General features: G+C 45.7%; 1 pseudogene; it reads left to right on the top strand.

Annotated features, from left to right (window-relative positions):
* Positions 1-8,898: 8,898 nt before the first annotated feature.
* Positions 8,899-9,016, top strand: LOC126214032 (5S ribosomal RNA; annotated as a pseudogene).
* The last annotated feature ends 8,518 nt before the right edge of the window (positions 9,017-17,534 follow it).

The following is a 17,534-nucleotide window of genomic DNA, read 5'->3' as shown; positions in this document are numbered from 1 at the left end:
CTTAACAGGACGTCCTGTGGCTGTGCGAAAAGCATTATCCAACATGGTGGTGTTGCTGTCAGGGTTCCTCCTAGCCATAGTCCGTAGGTAGCGGTCATCCACTGCTGTAGTAGCCCTCGGACGGCCTGAGCGAGGCATGTCATCGACAGTTCCTGTCTCTCTGTATCTCCTCCGTGTCCGAACAACATCGCTTTTGTTCACTCCGAGACGCCTGGACACTTCCCTTGTTGAGAGGCCTTCCTGGCACAAAGTAACAATGCGGACGCGATCGAACTGCGGTATTGACCGTCTAGGCATGGCTGAACTACAGACAACACGAGCCGTGTACCTCCTTCCTGGTGGAATGACTGGAACTGATCGGCTGTCGGACTACCTCCGTCTAATAGGCGCTGCTCATGCATGGTTGTTTACATCTTTGGGCGGGTCTGAACAGTCAAAGGTTAATTTTGGTTTGCCTAGAATTTACCTAGGTTTCAGTCGGGATAACCCAACCTTCTTCAGAATAACAGTAACTACCATCTTTCCATAGTGACGATAATTTATGGATCTGTATAGCTCGACGATGTCCACTATGGAATGACGGTAGTTACTATTATTCTGAAGAAGGTAGGGCTGTCCCGACTGAAACCTAGGTAGATTCTAGGCAAACGGTACAACTGAGGCTGTTAATAATTAAAATTAATATTTACACACTTGCTGACAGGGTCGCGAAATGTTGAAGGTATTTAAACACTCAAAGGGACTGCGTCTGTGATACAATATCCACATCCAACGTCTATCTTCAGGAGTTCTAGGAACTGGGGGGATGCAAAACTTCTTTGAAGTGTGTATTAAACACTTTCCGGCCCTATCGTGTTACACTCTTTGCCTCTGTGCAGTCTGACAAATTCTTAGTTCAAATCTGGTGGGTGGTGAACGTATTTAAAAGTGCAGTGGACTTGTGATTGCATATGTTACAAACACAAGGATAAGTACGATATACACAATGAAAGGAGGAAGGAATATAAAGTTTGAATAATATAGTTGTTTTTGCAGAGAAGTAGTTTGAAGCAAGATTGCAGCACTGCACATCCAATTTTTTTCGAAATGATTATTGTCAGCTCGTTAACTTTGTTGACTTGCTCAGAGCTGAGAGAAAGACATCAACACTTTCCTGAGTTACGGATTAACATGTTAATTCATTAAACTGTTCGATTTTTATAGAAATTATCTGTTAAGACTGTGCCCTTTTTTATATCATTGTTCGCTGGCTAAATACAGTGTTGTTATGTGTGAAGTTTTACTCTGTCGTTTTGAATACACAGCGTGGTCCATTTGTAGTGACCAGGCCAAATATCTCACGAAATAAGCATCAACCGAAAAAACTACAAAGAACGAAACTCGTCTAGCTTGAAAGGGGAAACCAGATGACGCTATGGTTGGCCCGCTAGATGGCGCTGCCATAGGTCAAACGGATATCAACTGCGTCTTTTTCAATTGGAACCCCCATTTTTATTACATATTCGTGTAGTACGTAAAGAAATATGAATGTTTTAGCTGGACCACTTTTTTCGCTTTGTGATAGATGGCGCTGTAATAGTCACAAATGTGTAAGTACGTGGTATCACGTAACATTCCGCCAGTGCGGACGGTATTTGCTTCGTGATACATTACCCGAGTTAAAATGGACCGTTTACCAATTGCGGAAAAGGTAGATATCGTGTTGATGTACGGCTATTGTGATCAAAATGCCCAACGGGCGTGTGCTATGTATGCTGCTCGGTATCCTGGACGACATCATCCAAGTGTCCGCACCGTTTGCCGCAAAGTTACGTTATTTACGGAAACAGAAAATGTTCAGCTACATGTGTAACGTCAACCACGACCTACAACAAATGATGATGCCCAAGTAGGTGTTTTAGCTGCTGTCGCGGCTAATCCGCACATCAGTAGCAGACAAATTGCGCGAGAATCGGGAATCTCAAAAACGTCGGTGTTGAGAATGCTACATCAACATCGATTGCACCCGTACCATATTTCTATACACCAGGTATTGCATGGCGACGACTTTGAACGTCGTATACAGTTCTGCCACTGGGCACAAGAGAAATTACGGGACGATGACAGATCTTTTGCACGCGTTCTATTTGGGGAAGAAGCGTCATTCACTAACAGCGGTAACGTAAACCGGCATAATATGCACTATTGGGCAACGGAAAATCCACGATGGCTGCGACAAGTGGAACATCGGCGACCTTGGAGGGTTAATGTATGGTGCGGCATTATGGGAGGAAGGATAATTGGCCCCCATTTTATCGATGGCAATCTAAATGGTGCAATGTATGCTGATTTCCTACGTAATGTTCTACCGATGTTACTACAAGATATTTCATTGCATCATAGAATCGCGATGTACTTCCAACGTGATGGATGTCCGGCACATAGGTCGCGTGCGGTTGAAGCGGTACTGAATAGCATATTTCATGACAGGTGGATTGGTCGTCGAAGCACCATACCGTGGGCCGCACGTTCTCCAGATCTGACGTCCCCGGATTTCTTTTTGTGGGGAAAGTTGAAGGATATTTGCTATCGTGATCCACCGACAACGCCTGACAACATGCGTCAGCGCATTGTCAATGCATGTGTGAACATTACGGAAGGCGAACTACTCGCTGTTGAGAGGAATGTCGTTACACGTACTGCCAAATGCATTGAGGTTGACGGACATCATTTTGAGGATTTATTGCATTAATGTGGTATTTACAGGTAATCACGCTGTAACAGCATGCGTTCTCAGAAATGATAATTTCACAAAAGTTCATCTATCACATTGGAGGAACCGAAATAAAGTGTTCAAACGGACCTACGTTCTGTATTTTAATTTTAAAAACCTACCTGTTACCAACTGTTCGTCTAAAATTGTAAGCCATATGTTTGTCACTATTACAGAGCCATCTATCACAAAGCGGAGAAAGTGGTGCAACCAAAACATTCATATTCCTTTACGTACTACACGAATATGTGATAAAATAAACGCAGTTGATATCTGTTTGACCTACGGCAGCGCCATCTAGCGGGCCAACCATAGCGCCATCTGGTTTCCGCCTTCAAGCTAGACGAGTTTCGTTCTTTGTAGTTTTTTCGTTTGATGCTTATTTCGTGAGATATTTGGCCCGGTCACGATCAATGGACCACCCTGTATATTCTAAACTTGTTGTCTTGCAATATCATTTCATGGGAATACTTACTCTCCCCCACCCCACTGTTTATCATTACGCATTATCACATGCAACAGTTCGAACATCTATGTAGACACAGAAATGTAGCTTAGCCGCTTCTATTTGCTGTTGTGCTTTCGGGAAATCTGCAACAATGTTGTCAAGATACGAGGCAAGTGGAAATTTGGATTAGGGCCAGATAATTGTTTTATTTCTGTTGCGCATTGAATTTAAAGAGAAGCTGTATTCAGACGAGTTACAGTTCAGTTCAAATTAGGGTCTGTTTAGTCAAAGGTTTAAGTTGAAGAAACGGTCTGTGGGACTTTTACAGAATGGGAGGTAATGTTGGGCTAAATTACACACAGAAACGAATATAATGGGGAGGTTACAAAGTATGATTCAGGGATTCATAAGAAACCATCATTACTGTCTACTTGATCTTTTCAAGATAAGAATGTGGCGACGTTTCGCTCTTTACAGCCTAGAATTATGGAGAGCAACAGCCGCCCTCTATTGAAACGCTGAGTAATAAACGGAAAGCTGATTTTATGTACAACTTCTCGTAAATGAAATGTGTTATTTCCCATATCACGAATTCGTAATCGTATCTCTTGCATTGCTTAAAAACAAATTTGCATAAAATATCCTTCGCAGAATCGCGAAAATATTTATGCACCAAAACAGTGGCTTTATACGGGGGCTGTTTCAGGTGCCCTTACCTATAGGTTTTGTCCGACTCGCATCACCTTCAAATATGACGTGCACGATTTCAGATCTTTTCCCTCACTATGCCCAAACTAATAGCCCTACAGAAAAAAATTAAGAGAACTTTTTTTAAGTGATGTAGTTAAATTTCGTAGTGGGATACGTTTTAGGTGGAGGCCAAGGTTTTTGACTTCTTCATGACAGACGCATTTGAAGGTCAATTTTGTGCGGTTTCCTTGAATAATTCGAAAACTACGGTCTCTATCGAAAAAAAAAGAACACCAGAACAAAATTTAACTGGATTAAATTTCCTGCAAAAAGGTACTGTCGATTTTTTTTCTGTGGGAATAATACTGTGCCTGTAGTGAGCGAGAGAATTTAAAAGTCTCGCCCGTGGTTTATGAAGGCCAGATAAACACTGCGGGTTGCATACAACGACAGCGTAGGGGCAGCTGAATCGCCCTTACATAAGAAAAAAGATAGGAATGTCTGAGAGACGCCTTCATAATAATTATGTTCCTTTCAGCGTACACTCGACGAATTTGCCGCACTGGTAAAAACGGTTCCCCTCAGATCACCTAAGTTAAGCGCCGTCGGGCTTGGCTAGCACTTGGATGGGTGACCATCCTGTCTGCCGAGCGCTGTTGACAAGCGGGGTGCACTCAGCCCTTGTGAGGCAAAATGAGGAGCTACTCGACTGAGAAGTCTCGTAAACTGACATACGGCCGGGAGAGCGGTGTGCTGACCACGTGCCCCTCCGTAACTGCATCCGGTGACGCGTGTGGGCTGATGATGACACGGCGGCCGGTCGGTACCGTTGGCGCCTTCAAGGCTTGTGTGGGTGGTGGTTTTGTTTGTTTCTCAGCATTCACAGTAGTTGAGAGTTAAAACGAACGAACGTGCTGCTAAAGTGTCCAGAATTAATGACTACATATGTACGACAGGCTTTACTAGAGTGTGGGCTGGGGCAGCGTGCGCTCCCCGTGTAATACGATGCATGTGGCGCGCGTGTGAGTCACACGCGGCCACGACTCGTTGCTGCCAGCACGTTCGGGGCCGGCATTTCCGGAGCTGTGCTGCACCCAACCTCTCTCTCTCTCTCCCTCTCTGTCTCCCTCCCCTCCCCCCCCCCCTCTGTCTATCTCTCCCTCTCTCTCTCTCCTTCCCCACACCAGCAGAGAGTCCACTACTTAAAACGCGAAGTTGTACGTCCCATTAAAGACACCGAAACACTGTACTCCCTTTCCCATACTCAAGTTGTGTGACGTCCCCTCTCCGCCTTTTGTTGTCGCGATGTTGATGTTGAGCCGCTACTGCTACAGCTCGGTCGGTGGAATGGAGACGCGACGCGCAGTTGATGGTTGTCACCGTCGCATAACGTGGAGCAGCACCTGAAAATCTCTACAGAAAATTGTCCCTCGCGTAATGTATGAAAGTCCGTTTGCGAGTCCGCACACTCTTCTCAGCGATGCGAATTGCTGATTTTAATTGTCTACGACTTATCTTAGAAGAAAGATTAAGGAAAGGTAAACCTACGTTTCTTGCATTTGTAGACTTAGAGAAAGCTTTTGAAAATGTTGACTGGAACAATCTCTTTCAAATTCTGAAGGTGGCAGGGATCAAATACAGGGTGTGAAACGCTATTTACAATTTGTACAGAAAGCAGATGGCAGTTATAAGAGTCGAGGGCCACGAAATGGAAGGAGTGGTTGGGAAGGGAGTGAGACAGGGTTGTAGCCTCTTCCCGACGCTACTCAATCTGTATATTGAGCAAGCAGTAAAGGAAACAAAAGAAATGTTAGGAGTAGGTATTAAAATCCATGGAGAAGAAATAAAAACTTTGACGTTCGCCGATGACATTGTAATTCTGTCAGAGACAGCAAAGGACTTGGAAGAGCAGTTGAACGGAATGGACAGTGTCTTGAAAGGAGGATATAAGATGAACACCAACAAAAGCAAAACGAGGATAATGGAATGTAGTCGAATTAAGTCAGGTGATGCTGAGGGAATTATTAGGAAATGAGACACTTAGAGTAGTAAAGGAGTTTTGCTATTTGGGGAGCAAAATAACTGACGATGGTCGAAGTAGAGAGGATATAAAATGTAGACTGGCAATGGCAAGGAAAGCGTTTCTGAAGAGGAGAAATTTATTAACATCGAGTATAGATTTAAGTGTCAGGAAGTCGTTTCTGAAAGTATTTGTATGGAGTGTAGCCATGTATGGAAGTCAAACATGGACGATAAATAGTTTTGACAAGAAGAGAATAGAAGCTTTCGAAATGTGCTGCTACAGAAGAATGCTTAAGATTAGATGGGTAGATCACGCAACAAATGAGGAGGTATTGGATAGGATTGGGGAGAAGTGGAGTTTGTGGCACAACTTGACTACAAGAAGGGATCTGTTGGTAGGACATGTTCTGAGACATCAAGGGATCACCAATTTAGTACTGGAGGGCAGCGTGGAGGGTAAAAATCGTGGAGGGAGACCGAGAGATGAATACACTAAGCAGATTCAGAAGGATGTAGGTTGCAGTAGGTACTGGGAGATGAAAAAGCTTGCACAGGATAGAGTAGCATGGAGAGCTGCATCAAACCAGTCTCAGGACTGAAGACCACAACAACAACAACATGGTTTTATAATGATTTGCTATGCCCGGTTAGTTAGTGATTGCAGTATTGAGTGAATCATTCGTCACCGGCATCGTTTCACACCACTGAAGCGAGGAAAAATTCATTTGCGGTTCAGTATGAGTTAAGTTGCTAGACAGAATTGTTCGCCACGGCACGACGCAAATCGAGAGATAATCTATAATGCTATCTTGCATTCGTGCGCCGTGATATTATTTCGGCAAAACACTCCGTTGAATGCTCAGTGTTCATCAGGTCACTCTTTCAATTAAAACGTTCACAGTTAATTAATTTTGATCATCAACTATCACACAGTTCAATTAATGACGGAGCCAACACGTGAGATTTCCATTACTGACGAACAATTTTTATTGTTCCTTCTTAGCAGTTAGTTTATAATCATCACACCACACGTACACCGATAGATCAAATCAATTATGATTCTTTTCCGTTCGGTGATCGTGACAATTACGACAACTTTTACAATCGCCGTATCTGTATTATCTTCGTGTGGTCGTATTGATGTTTCCTAGTCCACGCTAATCAGGTATTCCAGTCTTCGATACTATGTCCATTCTTCGTTGTAACTGTTCACTTTGATGAAGGTTGAGTCCAACAATAATATCTTGTAACTGTTCACTTTGATGAAGGTTGAGTCCAACAATAATATCTCCAATAATCGAAGTTCATTAACTCGTCGTACACTACTAGAATATCACTTCAGTTCAAGTTCTCAAATCAGAATAACTGAGAACAAAGTCCGCGCATCTTTATCACTGAATATCACTTTTATTTCCGTAGCGTTCCGTTTGTAGTACTATAACAAACGGTGCTCTCTCTCGACTTGATAAGAAGCAAGCTAGCAAGCGACTAACATTTCCATGATCTAGCATTGTAGACGCATTGAATTTATGTCGTGACGTACTGAGTAATTATTGAAATTGGTGTTCATCATAACTTTAAGGCGTTATATTATTTTCAAAGTTGTTCGCAGCTCGTGGTCTTGCGGCAGCGTTCTCGCTCTTCGCGCGCGGGGTCCCGGGTTCGACTCCCGGCGGGGTCAGGGATTTTTTTTCTCTGCCTCGTGATGACTGGGTGTTGTGTGTGCTTCATCATCATTGACTCGCAATTCGCCGAAGTGGCGTCAACTAAACAGGACTTGCAATACGGCGGCCGAACTTCCCCGCATGGGGCCTCCTGGCCAAGAATGTCATACGATCAGTTCATTTCATTGTCAAAGTTCTCGCACCTGTCAGGAAAACACTGTCCCCTACTTTAAATTATCATGACATTCTTATTTCGGTTTTCGGGTTTCTTGGGGTGTTTGCAGTTGTCCACTGTGCATGTGGTACGTAAATACATTCACTTCTTCTTAACGATGTTCGTCTTATTCTTCTTCACTTCTGACCTCAGTCTAGCGAAATTTTCCACGATCTACTCGGATTTCATTGTCCTTGTTGCAGTTCGGTATTCTCTTATCCTTACTCCTGCAGCTCTATATAGATACTTCTCGCTCTCTTCCTCTCATTTTTTTCACTAATTCATCAGGAATCGAGAGGTGTTCAGTAAGTAATGCAACACTTTTTATCTCTGCCAATTTGGGTTGAAAAAATAATGCGGAAATTGTTGTGGAACGTCGCGGAATACTCCTAAATCAGCACTGAGCTGTCACTGAGTTTCTTTTGGAGGAAAACCATAGTATTGCACATATTTTTAGGCGCTTGCCGAATGTCTAACGACACCTGGCAGTGAACAAAAGCAAGGTGAGTCGTTGGGCGAACCGACTGTCGCCATCGCAACAAGATCGCGCAAAACCTGTCAGATTTCCAGCACTGAGCTGTCACTGAGTTTCTTTTGGAGGAAAACAAGAGTATCGCACATTTTTTTAGGCGCTTGCCGAATGTCCACGGAGAACTGGCAGTGAACAAAAGCACGGTGAGTCGTTGGGCGGACCGACTGTCACCATCGCAACAAGATCGCGCAGAACCTGTCCGATTTCCCGCGTCTCGGCCGACCGCACACAGCTCTGACCCCTACAGTGGTCGAACGTGCGGACACTCTCGTTCGAGGTGATCGATGGATCACAATCAGAGTCCTCGGTTCTCAAATGGACGTCTCTGTCGGTACTGCCGGCTGAATCGCATGCCACCTGGAGTACTCAAAGGTGTGCGCTGGCTGATTCCTCGACACACGACAGAAGACCATAAAGAGCACCATCTGTGATGCAGCGAGAGGTTCGCTGCAACGTCGACCAGTAGACTGGTACCATGCAGGCTTACAGACCCTCCCAGTGAGGTCACGCAAGGCCATTGCATTGAACGAAGATCGTGTTAAAAAAATTCAGGGTTTTGTAGCATAATGTGGTATAGGCAACGGGCTTGCCGCAGTGGATACACCGGTTCCCGTCGGATCACCGAAGTTAAGCGCTGTCGGGCGTGGCCGGCACTTGGATGGGTGACCATCTGGGCCGTCATGCGCTGTTGCCATTTTTCGAGGTGCACTCAGCCTCGTGATGCCAATTGAGGAGCTACTCGACCGAACAGTAGCGGCTCTGGTCAAAGAAAACCACCATAACGACAGGGAGAGCGGTGTGCTGACCACACGCCCCTCCTATCCGCATCCTCAGTGAGGATGACACGGCGGTCGGATGGTCCCAATGGGCCACTTGTGGCCTGAAGACGGAGTGCGTAGTATGGTATATTGGAAGCTTGACTTAACCACCTCGTTTTCAGGAAAAAAAATGTTTTACAATACTTATTGGAGGCCGCTGGTAACACGCCGACTGATCTCTAGCGTCCACAAATTTCTTGCCTCAACCTGCGAGATCAACATCTTTCAGTGGCTTTTATGCGCGTTTCATCTTTCTCTGTGCCATTCTAAGCCGCGTGTGAAAGCTGGTGGAGTCAGTACTTCACAAAAATTTTATATTCGTTTCTTTCCGCACTTTGTTACCCTGTTGTCTGTGTACATCACGTGATATACACTGAAGAGGCAAAGAAACTGGTACACCTGCCTGTTATCGTGCAGAGCTCCCGCCAACACGCAGAGGCGCTGCAACACGACGTGGCGTGGACTCGACTAATGTCTGAAGCAGTGCTGGAGGGAACTGACGCCATGAATCCTGCAGGGCTGTCCATAAATCCGTGAGAGTACGAGGGGGTGGAGATCTCCTCTGAACAGCATGTTGCAAGGCATCCCAGATATGCTCAACAATGTTCATGTCTGGTGAGTTTGGTGGCCAGCGGAAGTGTTTAAACTCGGAAGAGTGTTCTAGGAGCCACTCTGTAGTAATTCTGGACGTGTGGGTGTCGCATTGTCCTGTTGGAATTAGCCAAGTCCGTCTGAATGCACAGTGGACATGAATGGATGCAGGTGATCAGAAAGGATGCTTACGTACGTGTCACCTGTCAGACTCGTATCTAGACGTATCAGGGGTCCCGTATCAATCCTACTACACACGCCCCACACCATTATAGAGCCTCCACCAGCTTGAACAGTCTCCTTGTGACACGCAGGGCCCACGAATTCGTGAGGCTGTCTCCATACACGTACACGTCCATCAGCTCGATACAATTTGAAACGAGACTCGGCCGAGACCAGACAACATGTTCCGAGTCACAAACAGTCCAGTGTCGGTATTCCATTAATATTGACTACCAGAGAGTGTTTACATTTTTTGGACATCTACATCTACATCTACATGACTACTCTGAAATTCACATTTAAGTGCTTGGCAGAGGGTTCGTCGAACCACAATCATACTATCTCTCTACCGTTCCACTCCCGAACAGCGCGCGGGAAAAACGAACACCTAAACCTTTCTGTTCGAGCTCTGATTTCTCTTATTTTATTTTGATGATCATTCCTATGTAGGTTGGGCTCGACAAAATATTTTCGCACTCGGAAGAGAAAGTTGGTGACTGAAATTACGTAAATAGACCTCGCCGCGACGAAAAACGTCTTTGCTTTAATGACTTCCATCCCAACTCGCGTATCGTATCTGCCACACTCTCTCCCCAATTACGTGATAATAAAAAACGAGCTGCCCTTTTTCGCACCCTTTCGATGTCCTCCGTCAATCCCACCTGGTAAGGATCCCACACTGCGCAGCAGTATTCTAACACAGGACGAACGAGTGTAGTGTAAGCTGTCTCTTTAGTGGAGTTGTTGCATCTTCCAAGTGTCCTGCCAATGAAACGAAACCTTTGGCTCGCCTTCCCCACAATATTATCTATGTGGTCTTTCCAACTGAAGTTGTTCGTAATTTTAACACCCAGGTACTTAGTTGAATTGACAACCTTGAGAATTGTACTATTTATCCAGTAATCGAATTCCAACGGATTTCATTTGGAACTCGTGTGGATCACCTCACACTTTTCGACATTTAGCGTCAACTGCCACCTGCCACACGATACAGCAATCTTTTTCTAAATCGCTTTGCAACTGATATTGCTCTTCGGATGACCTTACTAGACGGTGAACTACAGCATCATCTGCGAACAACCTAAGAGAACTGCTCAGATTGTCACCCAGGTCATTTATATAGATCAGGAACAGCAGAGGTCCCAGGATGCTTCCCTGGGGAACACCTGATATCACTTCAGTTTTACTCGGTGATTTGCCGTCTATTACTACGAACTGCGACCTTCCTGACAGGAAATCACGAATCCAGTCGCACAACTGGCCCGCAGCTTGATTAGAAGCCCTTGTGAGGAACGGTGTCAAAACCTTTCCGGAAATGTAGAAATACGGAATCAACTTGAGATCCCCTGTCGATAGCGGCCATTACTTCGTGCGTTGTACAAGAATGATGTTTTCTGAAACCGTGCTGATTACGCATCAATAGATCGTTCCCTTCGAGGTGATTCATAATGTTTGAATACAGTATATGCTCCAAAACCCTACTGCAAACCGACGTCAATGATATAGGTCTGTACTTTGATGGATTACTGCTTCTTAAACACTGATGCGACCTGCGCAATTTTCCAATCTGTAGGTACAGATCTATCGGTGACCGAGCGGTTGTATATGATTGCTAAGTAGGGAGCTATTGTATCAGCGTAATCTGAAAGGAACCTAATCGGTATACAATCTGCACCTGAAGACTTGCCCGTATCAAGCGATTTGAGTTGCTTCGCAACCCCTAAGGTATCTACTTCTAAGAAACTCACGCTAGCAGCTGCTCGTGTTTCAAATTCTGGAATATTCGATTCGTCTTCCCTGGTGAAGGAATTTCGGAAAACTGCGTTCAATAACTCCGCTTTAGCGGCACAGTCGTCGGTAACAGTACCATCGGCACTGCGCAGCGAAGGTATTGACTGCGTCTTGCCGCTTGTGTACTTTACATACGACCAGAATTTCTTCGGATTTTCTACCAACAATTCTACAATTTCAAACGATACTTTGCATGGGGGCTTAATTAAAATATGATGAAAATAATTTTAATTTTTTGCTTCAGTAGCTGTCTGTTCGATTACGAAGTCTCGTAAACGGTTGGCCCTGACTAGTATTATTACGCTATCTGACTGCATAGAACAATAACAAAGAATGAAATGGAAATTTTCATTAACACAATTAATTAATTAAGTCCCCAGCAACTATAAAACCTACGAAACCAAAGCACAAGTGTAACTGTTCTGTGTGTGGAAGTATGACTCAACGTACGCATCTGGCACGGTTCTTCTTCAATAACACAAGAAATTTTAAATATCATTTATACTGAATTAATTAAAGAAAATAAAAATACCACAATTACTCAAGAGAACCAGAATTACACTCTAATCCCAGAACACAAGCCAGATGCTTTGTTGACTGAACCTGTAATGAAGCATTATTTACGACATTAAATAATGAAAAATAAATCAAGTTTCGTTACCTTCATATATTGACCAAAATCACTCTAATCATTACAATATATCTCCACACCGACTCGCTATTACCACATCTTAACAAGAACTTTTCAGTATCACATCTCAGCAAGCACTCTCTACTAGCACATCTCAACAAACACTCTCTGCTACGAGTTCTTAACAAGCACTGACTACCACGAGCTCTCCCCAAGCACTGCCGCTACGACATCTCAATAATCACTGCCAGTGGAGGCGGCGGAACAATGCTCTCTAGCGCGATCTCTGGCGCTGTGGCTCAGTGTAGCCACCTTTCAACTTGTCCGACCAGGGGACATGTTTCCAATCATCAACAATGCAATGTCAGTGTTGACAGACCCTGGCGAGACGCAAAGCTTTGCGTCGTGCAGTCATCAGGGGTAAACGAGTGGGCCTTCGGCTCCGAAAGCCCATATCGCTGTTTCGCCGAATAATTCGCACGCTGACGCTTCTTGATGGTCCAGAATCCAAATCTGCAGCAATTTGCGGAAGGGTTGCCCTTCTGTCACGTTGAACGTTTCTCTTCAGTCGTCGTCGGTCCCGTTCTTGCAGGATCTTTTCCCGGCCGCAGCAGTGTCGGAGATTTGACGTTTTACCGGTTTTCTGATTTTCGCGGTTCACTCGCGAAACGGTCGTACGGGAAAATCCCGACTTCGTCGCTACCTCCTAGATGCTGTATCACATCGCTCGTGCGCCGACTGTAGCTCCACGCTCAAATTCACTTAAATCTTGATAACCTGCCATTGTAGCGGCAGTAACCGATCTAAAAACTGCGCCAGACACTTGTTGTCTTATATAGGCGCTGCCGACCGCACCGCCGTATTCTGCCTGTCAACATATCTCTGTATTTGAGTAAGCATGCCTGTTTCTTTGGCGTTTCGCTGTCTATTCAGTCAACTCCCTAATTCATTTTCCCAGCTGGTAGCTTACGCCGCGATTTAAGTCAAAAGTAGAAACTTGCTTTAACACACGACCATTTACAACTATTATGCGAAATGCATGGCGGTTTACTTAAAAATAGCATAATCTCGATCTTTGTATGAGGTGTACTAAAACTTCAGTGACTGAATACACGATGTAGGCAATACACTATGTGAGCTAAAGTATCCGGACACCTCCAAAATTATTCATATCAGGTGCATTGTGCTGCCACCTACCGCCAGGTACTCCATATCAGCGACCTCAGTAGTCATTAGACATCGTGAGAGAGCAGAATGGCCCGCATCTCGTGGTCGTGCGGTAGCGTTCTCGCTTCCCACGCCCGGGTACCCGGGTTCGATTCCCGGCGGGGTCAGGGATTTTCTCTGCCTCGTGATGGCTGGGTGTTGTGTGATGTCCTTAGGTTAGTTAGGTTTAAGTAGTTCTAAGTTCTAGGGGACTGATGACCACAGCAGTTGAGTCCCATAGTGCTAAGAGCCAGAGCAGAATGGGGCGCTCCGCGGAACTCACGGACTTCGAACGTGGTCAGGTGATTGGGTGTCACACGTCTGTACGCGAGATTTCCACACTTCTAAACATCCCTAAGTCCACTGTTTGCGATGTGATAGTGAAATGCAAACGTGAAGGGACACGTACAGCACAAAAGCGTACAGGCCGACCTCGTCTGTTGACTGACAGAGACCGCCGACAGTTGAAGAGGGTCGTAATGTGTAATAGGTAGACATCTATCCAGACTGTCACACAGGAAGTCCAAACTGCATCAGGATCCGAAGTACTCTGAAAGTGACGCGGGAGGTTAGGAAACTTGGATTTCGAGGTCCACCGGCTGGTCATAAGCCACACACCACGCCGGTAAATGCCAAACGACGCCTCGCTTGATTTAAGGAGCGTAAACATTGAACAGTGGAAAAACGTTGTGTGCAGTGACGAATCACAGTGCATAATGTGGCGATCTGATGGCAGGGCGTGGGTATGGCGAATTCCCGGTGAACGTCATCAGCCAGCGTGTGTAGTGCCAACAGTAAAATTCGGAGGCGGTGGTGTTATGGTGTGGTCGTGTTTTTCATGGAGGGGGCTTGCTGCCCTTGTTGTTTTGCTTGTCACTATCACAGCACAGGCCTACATTGGTGTTTTGAGCACATTCTTGCTTCCCACTGTTGAAGAGCAATTCTGGGATGGCGATTGCATCTTTCAACACGACCGAGCACCTTTTCGTAATGCACGGCCTGTGGCGGAGTGGTTACACGACAGTAACACCCCTGTAATGGACTGGCCTGCACAGAGTCCTGACCTGAATCCTATAGAACACCTTTGGGATGTTTTGGAACGCCGACTTCGTGCCAGCCCTCACCGACCGACATTGATACCTCTCCTCAGTGCAGCACTCCGTGAAGAATGGGCTGCCATTCCCCAAGAAACCTTTCACACCTGATTGAACGTAAGCCTGCGAGAATGGGAGCTGTCATTAAGGGTAAGGGTGGGCCAGCACCATACTGAATTCTAGCATTACCGATGGAGGGCCCCACGAACTTGTAAGTCATTTTCAGCCAGGTGTCCGGATGCTTTTGATCACATTGTGTGTATTGGCTTAAATCTCTTGTAAGGTTAACTGAACGTCGAGGAACATTAAGCTGTTTGTCCAGTTACCTGGACCCATTTTATTTTTAAAATTACGAAATAAGCAGCCACCAGTCGCAAAATCATGTTTCATTTATTCAGTTTCGCAAATCGATTTCAACTGATTAACACCCATCATTGCTGCTTTCAACGAATATGTGCTCTGAGTAGTAATGCTGACTTAAGCAGAGGTCAAACATTATCTTTGACCTCTGCTTAAGTCAGCACGAAGCTCATCGCAGGGGCATCTTCAGGGCGAAATTATGGTCGACTGCTGGTGACGTCACTTCTACCGAGGAGTGGCAGGAGACTTGGTAGAAGTGACGGCGCCACCAGTCAGCCGTATGTTGGCCCTGAAGATGGGCTGAAACCGGTCCGCACTAAATAAATAAAAAAACGCGATTAAGAGTGTTTTCATAAGACTTAGTTTCGCTCATGTGACACAACTCCTCCTTTGCTGCTCTGAAGCGCCAATGAAACAGATACAGGCATGCGTATTACGAGGTGCATTCAAGCTCTAAGGCCTCCGATTTTTTTTCTCCGGACTGGAAAGAGATAGAAACATGCGCATTGTTTTAAAATGAGACCACCTTCATTGTCAATACGTCCCAGAGATGGCAGCACCGTACGGCAGATGGAATTTTACCGCCAGCACCGAGAATGAGAACTGTTTTAAATACTTAAAATGGCGACGTTTTCCTTACCTGAACAGCATGCAATCATCGTTTTCTGAATTTCCGTGGTGTGAAACCAATTGAAATTCATCGACAGTTGAAGGAGACAGGTGGCGACGGAGTTACGGATGTGTCGAAAGTGCGTTCGTGGGTGCGACAGTTTAATGGAGGCAGAATATCGTGTGACAACAAACCGAAACAACCTCGGGCTCGCACGAGCCGGTCTCACGACACGATCGAGAAAGTGGAGAGAATTGTTTTGGGGGATCGCCGAATGACTGTCGAACAGTTCGCCTCCAGAGTTGGCATTTCTGTGGGTTCTGTGCACACAATCCTGCACGACGACCTGAAAATGCGAAAAGTGTCATCCAGGTTGGTGCCACGAATGCTGACGGACGACCACACGGCTGCCCGTGTGGCATGTTGCCGAGCAATGTTGACGCGCAACAACAGCACGGATGGGACTTTCTTTTCGTCGGTTGTGACAATGGATGAGACGTGAATGCCATTTTTCAATCTGGAACCAAAGCGCCAGTCAGCTCAATGGAAGCACACAGATTCACCGCCACAAAAAAAATTTCGGGTAATCGCCAGTGCTGAAAAAATGGTGTCCGTGTTCTGGGACAGCGAGGGCGTAATCCTTATCCATTGCGTTGCAAAGGGCGCTACGGTAACAGGTGCATCGTACGAAAATGTTTTGAAGAACAAATTCCTTCCTGCACTGCAACAAAAATGTCCGGGAAGGGCTGCGCGTGTGCTGTTTCACTGAGACAACGCACCCGCACATCGAGCTAACGTTACGCAACAGTTTCTTCGTGATAACAACTTTGAAGTGATTCCTCATGCTCCCTACTCACCCGACCTGGCTCCTAGTGACTTTTGGCTTTTTCCAACAATGAAAGACACTCTCCGTGGCCGCACATTCACCAGCCGTGCTGCTATTGCCTCAGCGATTTTCCAGTGGTCAAAACAGTCTCCTAAGGAACCCTTCGCCGCTGCCATGGAATCTTGGCGTCAGTGTTGTGAAAAATGTGTACGTCTGCAGGGCGATTACGTCGAGAAATAACGCCAGTTTCATCGATTTCGGGTGAGTAGTTAATTAGAAAAAAAATCGGAGGCATTAGAACTTGAATGCACCTCGCAAAATACAGATATATCTATAACAGGCAGAATACGGCGCTGCGGCCGGCGACAGCTATATAAGACAACAAGTGTCTGGCGCAGTTGTTAGATCGGTTACTGCTGGTAAAATGGCAGGTTATCAAGATTTAAGTAAATTTGAACGTGGAGTTACAGTAGGCGCACGAGCGATGGGACACAGCATCTCCGAGAGAGAGATAAAGTGGGGATTTTCCCGTACATCTATTTCACGAGTGTACGCTGAACGTAAGGAATCCAGTAAAACATCAAATCTCCGACATCGCTGCGGCTGGAGGAAGGTCCTGCAAGAACGGGACCAACAACGACTGAAGAGAATCGTTCAACGTGACAGAAGTGCAACCCTTCCGCAAATTACTGCAGATTTCAGTGCTGGACCATCAACAAGCGTCAGCGTGCGAACCATTCAACGAAACATCATCGATATGGGATTTCGGAGCTGAAGGCCCAATCGTGTACCATCGATGACTGCACGATACAAAGCTTTACGTCTCGCCTGGGCCCATCAACACCGACATTGGACTGTTGGTGACTGGAAACGTGTTGCCTTGTCGGACGAGTCTCGTTTCAAACCGTATCGAGCGGATGGAGGTGTACGGGTATGGAGACAACCTCACGAATCTATGGACCCTGCACGTCAGCAGGGGACTGTTCGAGCTGGTGGAGGCTCTGTAATGGTGTGGGGCGTGTGCAGTTGGAGTGATATGGGACCCCTGATACTGTAAGGTGTC

Source organism: Schistocerca nitens, chromosome 11 (assembly GCF_023898315.1).
Source record: "Schistocerca nitens isolate TAMUIC-IGC-003100 chromosome 11, iqSchNite1.1, whole genome shotgun sequence".
Classification (NCBI taxonomy): Eukaryota; Metazoa; Arthropoda; class Insecta; order Orthoptera; family Acrididae; genus Schistocerca; species Schistocerca nitens.
This window is presented reverse-complemented; position numbering and strand designations above follow the sequence as displayed.